Genomic DNA, 14,469 nt, shown 5'->3' with positions numbered 1-14,469 from the left:
AACGTTGAGTGGGTGGGGAGGCGGGTGGGAAGGAGGGAGGGGGAAAAGAGGAGAAAATGACACTGTGTATATTCGAGAGGGAAATGTGTGCATTTTGGTCAATATGGTTCATAGTGTGAAGAAAAAATTATAATAGGTTGGCATTGTCTCAATGCAGGTGATACAACTGGATCTATTTTGAATGGAGGTATATTGCACGGTTCAAAGTGGTAAGTTTTTTCCCCCAGCTTGGAAAATATAATCCTGCGATGCTGGGTGGCACAGTTGGCATTACAGCTAGTGCAATGCACTTTCAGTGCCAGCAACGTCAACCATTATTCGAACTCCACCCTGTAGGTAGCTTGTACGTTCTGCCCATCCCTGAGGGCGCTGGTTTCCTCCCACCATTCAAAACATACTTGGGGTGTAGTTTAATTAGATGTAAATTTGGCAGCACAGGCTCGTGGGCAAAAATGGCCTGTTAATGTGCTATATGCCTACATTTAAATTGAACACCATGAACAGTTTTTGACTGGAACAATTTGAACTCTCTGCTGCACGGTAACAGCAATTGAAATTTTAAAACATGTCCAGCAATGATGTTAAGTCATATCACCCATCTGTAATTGCTACCTTTCACCACTTCTAAAAACAAACCTTCCCCTCCTCAATAGGAAATTCAATCTGACAAGCTTCATCAATTTTACTTGTTTAAAGAAATGTGGGAATGACAAAAGTTTCCCAATTCGTTCTGAACTCAGAAGATTATGTTCGGACAGATATTGATAGGCACATGCCAATATGCATTACTCTTGGCATGGGAATCCATTCTTTCAATCAAAACAATAACTGACTGAAATATTAAGAATTAAAGATAACACTGAACAACAAAGATTTTGATTTCTGAACATTTTTGGGTGCATGTTATAGATTTTTGGCTGCTGATCACAAAAATCACTTGAAAAATTTCCAATCATTTAGCATTTTTTAGATATAACCTATTTTTTTGTGATTTCCTGTTGCATTTTAAGTCGACTAGTATATTTCCCACAAAGTAAGCTGTTTTGGTCAGTCCAAGCATACTTGGGCATGCATTAAGTGCAGGTGGTATTCAAATGTTACCTTGGGCCTGGGCATGCTTAGTCAGATTATATGCAGCTAGACAATAAAAGCAGCTCACATGCACAGATGCTGTGAGTTACATTGATATAGATTGAACGCATGTTGATGCACATGTTATTTAGGCAATAGCATACTCAGTATACTTAACAGTAGCATTGATTATCTTCAGAAAGATACAACGTAGCAGAAATATTTGTCAATGTCGCAACATCTGCGATACATTCTGTTACATTTGTGGTCTCTTCTCTCTTTGGCTTGGCTTCGCGGATGAAGATTTATGGAGGGGTAATGTCCACGTCAGCTGCAGACTCGTTTGTGGCTGACAAGTCCGATGCGGGACAGGCAGACAGGGTTGCAGCGGTTGCAAGGGAAAATTGGTTGGTTGGGGTTGGGTGTTGGGTTTTTCCTCCTTTGTCTTTTGTCAGTGAGGTGGGCTCTGCAGTCTTCTTCAAAGGAGGTTGCTGCCCGCCGAACTGTGAGGTCCCAAGATGCACGGTTTGAGGCGATATCAGCCCACTGGCAGTGGTCAATATGGCAGGCACCAAGAGATTTCTTTAGGCAGTCCTTGTACTTCTTCTTTGGTGCACCTCTGTCTCGGTGGCCAGTGGAGAGCTCGCCATATAATACGATCTTGGGAAAGCGATGGTCCTCCATTCTGGAGACGTGACCCACCCAGCGCAGTTGGATCTTCAGCAGCGTGGATTCAATGCTGTCGGCCTCTGCCATCTCGAGTACTTCGATGTTGGAGATGAAGTCGCTCGATGGTAAGTACACTAAATTCAATAAAAGTTAATTTCATGATTCCCCAACTTCCTACGTGATACAGCAAATATGAAATTATCTTTGTGCTCAGTTTGAAGTTGTCTTTCATAATCCCCATTTTTTTCAGGAAGCGAATCTTGTGAAAAATATTGTTGTACAGTAATTCAAAGGTTAATTCACGGAAGGTTCACTAATCTATGATATGGCAACTGCAGAGATTGCAATGACCATATGTAGTAAATAGCATGAAACTAAAAAAAACATTCAATGAAAGGAGAAGACAGTTTGTAAATTTAATGAATCACTCCACAAAAAATGCTGATTTTATTCACTATGGTGATAAAAGAAATTTACTTTGTCTCTTTTTAAACTGAGAGTTTGTTACCTTAGCATCATGCTGTTTAACGCGAAGGTTTACTGATCGCTCTTCATTTGAATCCTGCTGACAAAATACATTGAAAACTAGATGAAGCATCCAAACTCAAAGCCATAGTAAGAATGATTAGTCTTTAACATTAACTGCTGATTCTGTGTGTTAAGGATTCAAAAATGTTCTGCTCTTTGCTCATTAACTACACAGAAGGAACAGCTGCATTTGCTGCCAGATCACACACACACATGATCAGAGGATTTTTGGATTCACACTCAGATATAAACTATCAGTATATCATTCATTTCCCTTTACATAAAATTCTCAATACAAGAATATTGTTTAATATCTAAACTTGCCACACAACACCATTACACAATTATTTACATTATAATTTCCCAACATGATGAATAATGCCAACATTGTATGTATTAATTGACTTACACACACTAACCTCATGCATGTGATGACACTTTCAAGGTCTTTTAATTTAAATTCAGGTGCAGCTTGAGTGATTAAATAGGTTGCAGTGGAAGTATTATAAATATGTTTATATTTGTTTCTATTTCAAGGGAATTGTGATTGAGGCACTGTTGATCTTAGCTGACTAGACAAGTTTTTTTCTGAGGAGTGAGTGCCTCTATCTAAGGAAACAGTGAATGTTGTAAAGTCCTAACCAACTTTCCCAAAGTTTTAGAATCAGAATTTATTTTCTTGAACACGTCATGAAATGTGCTGTTTTGCGGAAGCATCACAGGGAAAAATTGATATAAAATTACATTTAAAAATAAATAAATTAGTGTAAAAATAAGAGAAAGTGAGGTAGTGCCTGTTATTCATTGTCCATTCAAAATTCTAATAGCAGAGGGGAAGAAGTTGTCCTTGTGCCACTGGGTATACGTCTTCAGGCTCCTGTATCTCCTTCCTGATGGTAACTATGTGAAGAGAGCATGGCTTGGGTATTGAAGGTCCTTGAGGATAAAGGTTGCTTTCTTAAGATGCCACCTTGTGTAGATATTCTCAGTGGACTGGAGACTAATGTCTGTGATGGTGCCGGCTGTATTCCCAACTCTTTGTAATTTATTTTTGTCCCATGCATTGGCACCTCCATACCAGACAGTGATGCAACCAGTCAGAATGCTCTCCACAGTACACCTGTAGAAATTTGCAAGAGTCTTTAGTGACGTACCAGATCTCCTCAAACTTCTCACAAAGTACAGCTGCTGGCGAGCCTTCTTTGTGATTGCATCAACAAGGAGACCCCAGCACAGATCCTCAGAAAAGTTGACACCCAGGAACTTGAGGCTTCCAACCCTTTCCACTGTTTCCCCTTTGATGATGATTGGTTTGTGTATTCCTAATTTCCCCTTCCTTAAGTCGACAAACAGCTCTTTGGTTTTATTAACATTGAGTGCAAGGTTGTTGCAGTGGCCCCACTCAACTAAATAGCCTATCTTCCTCATTTATGCTTCACCATTTACCTCTGTAATTCTGCCAATGGCTATGGTGTAATTGGAAAATTTGTAGATGACATTTGAATTGTGCCATGCCAAAGACATGGTTGTAGAGCGAGTAAATCAGTGAGCTAAGCAAACATCCTTGAAGTGTGCCTGTGTTAATTGTCAGTAAGGAGACAACATTAGGTGTGTTTAACTTGCAGCACCCAGGTAGCCCTCCTGGGACCCAGATGAGATTAGTAGGACAAACGTTCCTCCAGCACCTTTTAAGCTGAGGGGGAATAGCCCCAGTAAATCACCAACCCGGTGAGTTAAGGGAGTTCCCACCCCGAGATGATATAAGTGACGTGTCATACAAACTAGTCTCCCTCATCCCTTCCACCATCAATCGCACTCCCTCCCCACTGACCCCTCTACTCAACCCCCCCCACCCCCCACCCCCCCGGCCTGCCAATTATGGCATCACCCTCCCGGCCCACCAATTGCGGCCATACCCCACCCAGCTCATTGATCGCGGTATCCTCCTTGGCTCACTGATCGTGGCCTTCCCCCCCCCCCCCAGCCCCACCAATTGCAGGGACCCCTCTGCCCTGCTGGCAATCCCTCTCTCTTCTTCTGCCAGGGATTCGTTGTGACGCCAGCGCGCAAGTGCTGACATCAAAGGGGTAACTGGGTCAGCTATTTTTGCTTTTAAACCATGGGAGGATGTGACCTAGGTAAGTATTAATGGGTTCCCTGACTAGCTCCGAGGTAGGACAGGGACCGGGTTGATTTCTGACATGCTGAACCACACCAAACCCTTTCAAACTGCCCTGTGAATGGAGAAGCAACTGGGTAAATTGCCCAGTTAACCCGATTTTACAGGGCAGTTTAAAAACACCTAATGTTACCAATTTGTACTGACAGTAGTCTTCTGATGAGAAAGTCAAGGATCCAGTTGCAGAGGGGGGTGCAAAGTCCTTGCTTTTAGATCCTGTTGACAAGCACTGAGGATAGGATGGTGTTGAAAGCTGAGCTGTAGTCTAGGTTAATGAGAGATCTGAGTGGAGAGCCATTGATATTGCATCTGCTGTTGTGATTGTATTCAAATTGAAATGGATCCATATCTTTATGCAAGTTAATTCAGCCCATGACCAACCTCTCAAAGCCTTTCATCACATATACAGAAAAAGGATGAAAAAAAACCCTGAGCATGTGGCTGGGGAAAAATTCTTCTCAAAAATCTCCTCAGCAAATGAGAAGATTTCTGGAAACTATAAAAGTGCTTGCAATGCAAGGCTGATGCTTCCAAAGTGTAAATGCATCATCATATTAACAGCCAAAGAAGCTTCATATGCTTGTACCTAATCTGATTAACCCAATCGGATTCTCCCTATCAGGAATATTCTCTTTATTCTACTCATTCTCTCTCCTCCCACCTTCTCTGCTCCTTACAACTGTTTTTTTTTTCTTTTCTATTTCTGATGAAAGAGTCAGACTTGAACCATTAACTCTTTCTCTTGCCACAGGTGTTGCTTGAACTGCTGTTTTCAGTATTTTCTGTGTTTGTTCAGATTTTCTGCAACTGTGAGTTTTGAATAACTTATTCTTGCAGAAGTGAATTTGGCCTGTAACTTTACAAAGTAAAAAGTGAGAGGCTTTTTCCTATAACATACTTTTTTAATATATTTAGTGAGTAAGCACATCTAAATTCTTCTGAGAATTTAGCAGAGTGCTATCTTATGTTTTGATTTGCCAATCTACAACAGAAGTGGAAAAAATTCTGTAGTGAGAAGGGAAATATAGGGGAAAAACTCAGCTTTTACATTTTATATCGATTGCAGAAGAAGCCATCAGTTCGGTAGTTAAGGAAGGTCAAAGAATACTTTAAACTGAGGCAGATAGTCATGGAATTCTCCTTGCCATTTGTTATATGTGGATTGTGGAGGAACACATATCCTCTCTGTCTGGAACATTGTGGATTGTGGATGGTCTCTCCCTATCTGAAGATTATTTGTAGGTCACATCACCTGTAAATCAAGGTTGGACTCCGGTTACCCATTAGTGCACACCTTACCACTGGCTCATTTAAATGATTCATGCCAAGCTCAGAACAATATAAAACATCGATGCATTTCACATTTCTTTCCCTTTGCCTCTTGGTCCAAGTCCTGGACATCACTCCATGCCAGGATGGTACTGTGGACATCGCTGGAGGAGTCGTGGGTAAGGCATGCACTACACTTAAGTTGAGCCCTAGTACTGTGATAGATCAGTGCTTGCAGATAGCTGCAACCCCATTAGTACAGGGAATTAGGACTGAGTTTGAAAGTCCCTGTCTGTGATATTTGTACACCTGCGGGATAGTGGTAGGGTAAACAGCCATTGGTATCTGAGTCTCTTGTTCCTGTTGTGCCAGTTTGCACCTTTATAGTTTCATACTATGCAGAAGATAGGCAACCACATCAAAGTCCAACCTGGGTCTAATATGAATGTTTATATAGTTATTTAGTAGTGGAGTAATTAAGTATCATTTGATATCTTCCCCTGTTTGTCTCCCATGTGTTCAATAAAGTTAGCTCTGATTGTAACACTTGTGTCCAGACTCATCTCTCTGTGAACCCACTGAACTTGATACTTTCCAAACACTACACCATTTCTTTCCCAACCAGTCTAATCTAAGGTATTGAGGGAAAGAAAAAAATATAATTAGTTTCCAGTTCGTGTGGATTTGGACAATAACTAATTTATAGGTGGCATCAAAGAATGTTAGAATGCTTCAGGACAGAAAAAACAGGCCATTCAACCCTTATAATCTGTGCTAGCCATCATTCTGCTCCCATTTCATAATCTTCCAGAGTTCTCCCATCCATATGTTATTTATTCTTAAAACTCAAGACTCAGCCCACATTTACCACATCAGATGGCAGCTCATTCCACACTCCCACCACTCTCTGAGGGAAGAGGTTTCCCCTAATGTTCCTCCTAAACCTTTTCCCTTTCAGTTTAAAATTATGACCTTGTTATGTACAGAGGAAACGTGGAACTATTTTATGATGGAGCATGAACACTGCAGGACTGTGGGAGCCGTATCACACTTGAGTGGTGAGCATGCTCAGTGAGACACATTGTAAGAGCCACATCACACTGAGTGATGAGCATGTTAAGTGCGACAGTGTATTCATACATGACCAGTAACCTGAGATGTGAGTAAACATAGAAACATAGAAGATAGAAGCAGGAGTAGATCATTCGACCCTTCGAGCCTGCTCCGCCATTCAACGAGATCATGGCTGATCTTAAAGTTCAGTACCCCGTCCCCGCCTTCTCTCCGTAACCTTTAATACCCTTATACTGAAGAAATAGATCTAATTCCCTCTTAAATATATTTAATGAACCTGCCTCTACTGCCCTCTGTGGCAATGAATTCCAGATTCACCACCCTCTGGGTAAAGAAATTCCTCCTCATCTCAGTCCTAAATGGTTTGCCTATTATCCTCAAACCATGGCCCCGGGTTCTGGATTTTCCAATCATTGGAAACATCCCATCTGCATCCATTCTGTCCAGTCCTGCCAGAATTTTATATGTCTCTATGAGATCCTCTCTCAATCTTCTAAACTCCAGCGAGTACAATCTTTCCTCATAAGTCATTCCTGCCATTCCAGGTATCAGCCTGGTGAATCGCCTCTGCACTCTCTCCATTGCAAGAACATCCTTCCTTAGATAAGGTGACCAAAACTGCACACAATACTCCAGGTGTGGTCTCACCAAGGCCCTGTACAGCTGCAGTAAGGTATCCTTGTTCCTATACTCAAACCCTCTTGATATGAAGGTTTGTGCTCTAAACTTACAAGCTTTTTTAGTTTTCATTAAGACCTCTGATTAAGGTCTCTTGGTGCCTGCCACATTGACCACCGCCAGTGGGCTGATATCGCCTCAAACCATGCATCTTGGTGGCTCACAGTTCGGCGGGCAGCAACCTCCTTTGAAGAAGACCGCAGAGCCCACCTTACTGACAAAAGACAAAGGAGGAAAAACCCAACACCCAACCCCAACCCACCAATTTTCCCTTGCAACCGCTACTGTGTCTGCCTGTCCCGCATCGGACTTGTCAGCCACAAACGAGCCTGCAGCTGACGTGGACGTTACCCCTCCATAAATCTTCGTCTGCGAAGCCAAGCCAAAGAAAGAAGACCTCTGATGGTACAACCGAGGACATAACATGGTGACAGCGGTGGGATTGACAGAAACCCCCATCATATAGGAAAAAAAAATCCCTATAAACCTAAATGAACATGAAGAGAAGGAAAGAAAGAAAAAAACAGCATTACCTGATGACCAGAGCTGGAGAGAAGATGGCCGCAGCAGCATCAGCAGTAACATTACACCCAGTCATGGACGGGGAAGCCGACAACATCATAGAGGCTTTTAAAAAGTTCAAGCAAAAGTGCAACCTGGCATTCAAAAGTTTCCTCAAGGGAATCACACTAGAGGAAAAGATTAGTTACATCCTTCTTTGGATGGGGGAGCAAGGACTAGACCGGGTTAATAGCTGGGAGCTGGCTGAAGAGGAAGAAAATAACCCAGAAAGTATATTAGAAAAAATTTCCTCACATCTGTAACCAAAATCTAACCATAGAATAAAGCGACATGAGTTCCAGGGATTAAAACAAGAGCCTGATAATTTCCTCACAAGGTTAAAGAACATGACAACAAAATGCAAGTTCAAAAAAATCGAGGAGAGAATAGTTGACCAACTAATCTGGGGAAGGGCTCATCCTGAAGTGCAGAAAACTCTCATAGGAAAAGACAGCTTGAAACTATCAGATGCCGTAGATGCAGCTAGGGCCTTTGAGGCAACTAGGAGGCAAATGCAATCCCTCTCCTTGTAGACCAACATTCAACACAGAGATAGAAGGGTCGATGCCATAAAGACCATGCAGAGAAAGTTGTAGACATCCGAATACTGCGAGAGGTGTGGCAGAATACACCCTTTCGATGACTGCAAGAAATGCCCCGCATACGGTTCAAAGGACATGGGAAGGTCAATCATTGGGAAAAGATGTGTAGGTCTGACATGAAAAGAGAAAAAAACCAAGAATATAGAAGGAAAGTACACCATGTCAAGGAAAGTGACAGCAGTGAATCCGACTCACTGACGCTTGGCATCGAAACAATACTCCTTTATGAGATATCCAAGAAAGGGAAGGGAGAAAAAAATGAATAGCACACCACGATTCAAGTAAAAAGAAATATCAGAAACAAATCGACAATATTCAACTTGAAAATAAAGTTGGATACTGAATCACAAAGCAACATCCTTCCACTTAGACTGTACCACCAGATGTTCCCAGAGTACAAAAAGAATGGGTACCCGGAGGAAAACACACTAGAAGCCGCAAATGTCATACTCACAGCCTACGGTGGCCCCATGATTAAACAACTAGGAAAAGTCCAAATAAAAGGCAAACATAAAGGAAAGAGCATCATATGCACATTCTTTGTTGGCGCTGACAGACCATCAATCCTAGGCCTGAATAGTTGGCAAAATTACAGCTAATCTCTGTAGACAATGAGATCAGGGAGAAGGAAATGTCCAAGAGGATCATTAGCGAACATCCCATTTGAGCAACGGCCTCCGATCACAAATAAGGCCGAGCTCTTGGACACGTACCCTGAATGCTTTGACGACACAGTCGGGTGCTTTGGGAACTTTGAATATCACATTACTATAGACCCAAAATTAGAACCAATAATCCATGCTTCACAGAAGGTGCCAATAGAACTGAAACAAAAGCTAAAGCAGGAGCTGGAAGAAATGGAAGAAAAACGAGTAAAAGCAAAAGTAGTAGAGCCAACTGACTAGGTAAATTCTATAGTAGTAAAAGAAAAACTGAATGGCCACCTAAGAATATGTCTGGACCCCAAAGATTTAAACCAAGCAATCAAAAGAGGGATCTATCCAATACCAATGCTGGAAGACATCACTTCTGTACTAGCAGGATCCAAAATCTTCAGGAAGCTAGATGCCAAGAATGGGTATTGGATGTGAAGCTGGATGAAGAATTGACATTGCTAACAACTTTCAACACTCGATTTGGCCGGTAAAAGTTCCTGCGCCTACCTTTTGGCCTAAAGATGAGCCAAGACATCTTCCAGCAAAAGATAGATGAGACTTACATAGGATGCAAGGGCACTGTCGGCATCATAGATGACATCCAGATCTTTGGCAGAGACAGGAAAATCCACGATATCCACCCACATGAGGCCATGGAGAGAACTAGAGGGACTGGCATCAAACTCAATGATGAGTAAGGTGGAGGAGTGCCAGTTCTTCAGAATGGTGGACACACCTGAAGGGACAAGGCCAAGCCCAGAGAAGGTGACAGCTATTGCTGAAATGGACCACCCTAAGGACATAAAGGAACTAAGAAGCTTCCTTGGCCTGGTCCAATATATGAGTTCCTTCACCCCATACATGTCAGACCACACAGCCAACCTCAGAGAGTTGCTGAAAGAGGATGTAGAATTTCAGTGGTCACCATTGCATCAGCAAGATTTTGACAAGCTTAAGGAAGTGGTCTGCAGAGAAGTAGAACTGAGCTACTATGACAGAAAAAATACTGTCACATTACAAGTAGATGCTTCCATCAGAGGCCTTGGGGCAACACTGGTGCAGGAAGTAAAACCAATAGCCTTTGCCTCAAAAGCCCTGACAACAGCAGAGACCCAATATGTTGATATTGAAAGGGAGCTGTTGGCAGTCGTATATGGATTCAAAAAATTCCACAAATTTCTCTATGGGAGGGGGGTGTGGCAAGATGGCGCAGAGTCTAGATGTGCAATCTCGACTTTTCTGGCAACCATTTTTAACCCTTTGTTTCCAAGTTTAAACTTTTTAAATTTTAGTTTAAAGTATTAAGGAATTGTTATGGCCACTAATGGTAAACAGAGTAAATCTCAAGTTCAAATGAAAATACATTTTCGAAATGCTGAAGATTTGGGGCCTAGATGGCTTGAAGCAGCCCCAGGCTCAATTTCTTCATTGTCTAAATCCCAAGGATCGGCTGTGGACGCTGAAAAGGAAATGCATCAAGCAGCATTACAATCTGAAGAAGTAATTTTTCTTCGCGAATGGATGAGAAGACAAGATGCGGGAGGAGACCAGTGGTGACTGGTCGCTGGGAGTCCAGACCCGCAGTAAATCTTTTAAAATGCCTTTTGTTGAATTGCCGCAGGAGCTGCAGTTACCTTGTTCTGCCACCATGTCAGAGAGAGCAGAGCTGAGATTTACAGATTCACAATGTATGCAATTAAATGCAATTATTCAACCTATGTTGACATCTCTAATGAATGAGATGGTTCAAATGAATGCTGGTATAAGTTCAGAATTAAATATTGTTAAGACACGTGTGGATGCATCTTTTGAAGAATTTTTTAAAAATTCAGACTGCTTTTTTGGACTGTAAACAACAAGTGACTTCTAACACAGAAAAAGTGTTGAAGGTGGAGAAATCAGTCATAGAATTAGGAGATTGTGCGAAGGAGCTAGAAAGAAAAATAGATTATTTGGAAAATCAAAGCAGAAGGAATAATGTGAAAATTGTTGGTTTGCAGAAGGTACTGGAAAGAGCCCATAGAGCTTTAAGAAGAATACCCTCAGCTGGTCAACCCCCGAGACCGGTAATAATTCGATGTCTGAGATATTTGGATAGAGAAGCAGTACTTCAACTTGCAGTACAAAATGTGAGACAACGACAAACCCCATTATTGATTCAGAATAGTAGAGTCTTTTTTTTATCCTGATCTGAGTCAAGATGTCATTCAACATCGACGTCGATTTAATCCAGTTAAAGAAGGTTTATGGCATAAAGGTTATAAGTCTACTTTTCGTTACCATGTGGTGTTGAAGGTCTTCTATGGAGACTATCAATTTCGTTTTTTTCAAACTGATTGTGAAGCAATGATTTTTGCTGACTCATTTCCAGATATAAGAGGACAAAGATGCAGCTCACCATTATCTCCTAAAGAAAAATTTGGTAGTTCTGGAAATGGAAGAAATGGCAGAAATGGGAAAAATGGGAATGGAAAGAGTCCACCTCCTTCCGAAATGGGATCTTCGAGACTGGAGTCTTTTGGATGAAAAGAAGAATTTTCTTATTTTATTTTTTTCTTTTGTTATTATGATACTTGGATGTTACTGATTGTTTGGCTGGGGATGGAGAGATTTGCACTAAGTTCTTTACTAGTCATCAGCCACTGGTGGGAGATCCACACCCAATTTTGTTTCGGGGATTACTACCTTTTGGTAGTTTTTTTTGGGGGGGGGGAATCTTTTTTTATATATTTATTTTTTAAAACTTTTTTCTTAGTTTATTTGTGATTTTTTTTAATTGGAGGGCCTATATACATTGATTTGAGTTTTTATATAAAGATATTATTGGTATTTAGTAATAATAGTAGATATGTCGAAGTTGAGGTTTGCTACTTTTAATGTTCGAGGATTAAATAGTCAGATTAAACGTAAGCGAGTCTTGGCGTATAGTAAGAAAATGAAAATTGATATTGCCTTTTTACAAGAAACTCATTTGAATGTGAAGGAAAGTATGAAATTAAAAAGGGATTGGGTTGGGCATGTATATTTTTTCTTCATTTAATTCTAGAGCTAAAGGTATAGCAATTTTGATACATAAATATTTATCTTTTGAATTACAATCAATGGGGGAGAAGGCAGGATGTATTCTTAAATTGAATTGTAAGATTTTTAGTAAATTTTGGACTTTACTTAATATTCATGCTCCAAATGCAGATGATGAAGTATTTATTTCAGATGCATTTTTATGTTTGGGTCAAACTAATGATAATATTTTAGTTGGTGGTGATTTTAATTATGTTTTGGAACCTTTATTAGATAAATTTCTGAAGAAAGTTAAAAAATCCAAGATGGCAATCCAGGTCCAAGCGTTGATGCAAGATCTTAATTTAGTAGATATTTGGAGACATCTTAATCCGACAGAGAAAAATTTTTCCTTTTATTCATCTAGACATGAATCATTTTCAAGGATTGATTTCTTTTTATTATCAGCACATTTACAAGGGAAAATACAGCAAGCGGAATATAAAAGTAGGGTGATTTCAGATCATTCTCTGTTATATTTTACATATGAAACTTCTGAGAAAATTCAAATAGCTTGTTGTTGGAAATTTAATGCAATGTTATTAAAAATACAGAATTTATTGATTTTTTGAAAAAACAAATTAATTTTTTGAAAGAAAATTCTAAATCTGTTCTAAGTAAGTTTGTATTATGGGATGCTATGAAAGCCTATTTGAGAGGACAAATAATTAGTTGTACTAAAATAAAAAAAAGAATCTATTAAATCAGAGTCTTGAATTAGAGAAACAGATCAATGAGTTAGAAAATGAATTTCAGAAAGATGCTACAGAAGATCAGAAAATAGAATTATCGAGGCTGAAATTGAAATATAGTACCTTGCAATTTTATCAATTTGAATGTGTGATTAATAGGACTAAACAACGGTATTACGAAAGGGGAGAGAAAGCACACAAGATATTGGCGTTGCAATTAAAGAAAGAACAGATATCGAGGACTATTAATGCTGTTAGACGGAATTCTCTTATTACTTATAAACCTCGTGAGATTAATGATGAATTTTATTCATTCTATAAAAAGTTGTATACATCTGAAGGAAAACAGGAAACTGGATCAATTGATTTTTTTAATCACAGTTGAATTTACCAATATTAGAGGATGGAGATATTCAGGAGTTAGAAGAACCATTTACTGATTCAGAAATTAAAATGGCTATGCTGGAAATGCCAAATGGTAAATCACCTGGTGATAATAGATTTTCGGTTGAATTTTATAAAATTTTTAATGATGATTTATCTACAGTGTTTGGGGATGTATTATGTCAAGTTGAAGAATATTATTATTTACCTGAGTCTTGTTCTAGTGCTTTTATTACAGTAATTCCTAAAAAAAAGATAGAGATCCTTTGAAGGTATCTTCATATAGACCAATTTTGTTGTTAAATATAGATTATAAAATAATAGCTCAAGTATTAGTGAATAGATTGGCTAAATTTTTACCAAAGATGATACATATTGATCAAACAGGTTTTATAAAGAATAGATATGCTTCAGTTAATATTTTGCGAGTGATTAGTTTGATTAATAGATTTTGACAATCTTTAGATCATCCAATGGTGATAACCTTAGATGCAGAAAAAGCATTTGATAGAGTTGAATGGAATTTTTTGTTTAAAGTTTTGGAGAAATTTAAGTTTGGTCCTTCTTTTATTGGTTGGATTAGGGCTCTATATAGTAAACCGGTAGCTAGAGTATTGACGAATGGTTTGATTTTGGAATCTTTTAAGTTAACTCGATCAACTCGTCAAGGTTGTCCTTTATCACCAGCTTTGTTTGCGTTAGTGATTGAACCTTTAGCACAGTTGATAAGACAAAATACACAGATACAAGGTATGAAAGTTTTAGATGAGGAGTATAAAATTAATTTATTTGCTGATGACGTATTGGTGTATTTAACAAATCCAGCTCAGTCACTTTTGCATTTGAAGGAATGTTTAATACAATATGGATGTCTTTCTGGATAAAAAGTTAATTGGGGAAAAAAGTGAAATATTACCGGTAAGTAAAGGAGATTATTCAGTTTATAAGAATATTATTAATTTGAAGTGGACTGATTAAATTAAATATCTGGGTATAATTTTGAATGTTAAATATCAATATTTATATAAATTAAATTATGCTCCATT

Source organism: Narcine bancroftii, chromosome 1, assembly GCF_036971445.1.
Source record: "Narcine bancroftii isolate sNarBan1 chromosome 1, sNarBan1.hap1, whole genome shotgun sequence".
In the NCBI taxonomy this organism is placed as follows: Eukaryota; Metazoa; Chordata; class Chondrichthyes; order Torpediniformes; family Narcinidae; genus Narcine; species Narcine bancroftii.
This window is presented reverse-complemented; position numbering follows the sequence as displayed.